This window comes from Pygoscelis adeliae, unplaced genomic scaffold, assembly GCF_000699105.1.
Source record: "Pygoscelis adeliae isolate BGI_AS28 unplaced genomic scaffold, ASM69910v1 Scaffold1368, whole genome shotgun sequence".
NCBI lineage: Eukaryota > Metazoa > Chordata > Aves > Sphenisciformes > Spheniscidae > Pygoscelis > Pygoscelis adeliae.
Window position 1 is genome coordinate 30,225 of NW_008825425.1, and position 1,441 is coordinate 31,665.

The following is a 1,441-nucleotide window of genomic DNA, read 5'->3' on the forward strand; positions in this document are numbered from 1 at the left end:
GGGAGCCCCGGGGAGCGGGTGCCCCTGGGCAGAGCCGGCACCGAGCGGCAGGGACAGGCACAGTGCCGTTGCCCAGCCGGGAGCCAGGGCTAGTCCTGCCGGGGCGGCCGCCCCGTGCCATGAGAGCCCGCGTTACCCCCAACATGTGCTAAGCCGGGCATCGGGGCGCGTTCCCATCCCCGATGGGCTCCGGTCCCCGACGGGCTCCAGTCCCCACACTCACCCCGCTGCCGCTGGGCTCCCCTCCTCGCAGGGGAATGCAACAACAAACCCCCCCCCGGTCCCCTTGGCAGAGCGGTTTGCAAATATTTTCCTTTCCAGCAGCTCTCCCTTTCACAAGTGACCGATGCTGCTGGCCCGGGCTGTGTTTTCCTCGGCGACCTGGCTTTGCAGAGGGGAGGCAGGGAGAGCCCGTTCCCTGCACACAACTCCGCAGCGCTCCCCCTGCTCCTTCCCGGAGGCTCTGACATGCCTTACGTTTGGCATCCTCCACCCCGAGCCCCGGAGGAGGCTTTTCCCTCCGTTTGCTGTCACGGAAGAGGAGCAGAAGGAAAATCCTCCCCTGGAGTGATCAAACCGTCCCTCCTGCTCCTGACCTGCCCCTGGACGTTCATTAGCTGGAAGCTGTTTGCTGCTGCGGGCCGTGATTATTAGAGGCCAGGCTCCACGGTGCTTATTTCCCGCTATATGCTGCAGCGTAGCCTGGCACGGAGTGGGCAAAGGGCTCGGAGCCCGCACTCCGATGCCCAGGGCTGGGGAGGGCATTTGGCCGTGGATGCCAAGGGAAGCGGGCGGCGGAGATGGGTGCTGCCTCCGGGACGCGCCTTGCACCACAGAGGGATGCACAGGGGAGATGGGAGGGAAACTGGGGAGAGGGATCATCCCTCCACCTTGGACAGTGTACTTTAACATCTCTGCCTTCCCCGGCTGCCTGGGTGCTGCTTTCCGCCTGCACCCTGGGGAGGGGAGGGCAGGGCTGCCGGCAGGAGGGTCCCCAGTGCTGGTACAGCCCTGGGTCTCGCAAAGGCACCGGCTGGGACAAGGATGCGCCAGCGAGGAAGGAGCAGGCGGGGGGGTCCCGGCTGCCCGCGGGGACAGTGACCGATAGCAGAGCGGCTCTGTGCCAGGACTGGCTCTTTGGGGGGTTGCCCCTTGGTGCTGACCGGCTCCGTCCCTCCGTGCCTCAGTTTCCCCACTGGTTGCAGAGGGGCCGTGATCTGGCCTGGCTCCCAGCCTAGCCGCCGAGGCTTGAATTCCTGCTTTGTGCCTGCTGCGCTCGTCGGAAGGTGCTCTGGGAAAGCAAATATTCCTCGCCCCGGCATTTACAGGCTGGCTGCTCCCTCTCTCTGGCTGCCGGCGAGGGGCACCGGGAGAGGGGCTGCGCCGCCACCGGGGGAGAGGAGAGGGCCCGGCTCGCCTCCGCTGCGTGCCTCCATCCTGT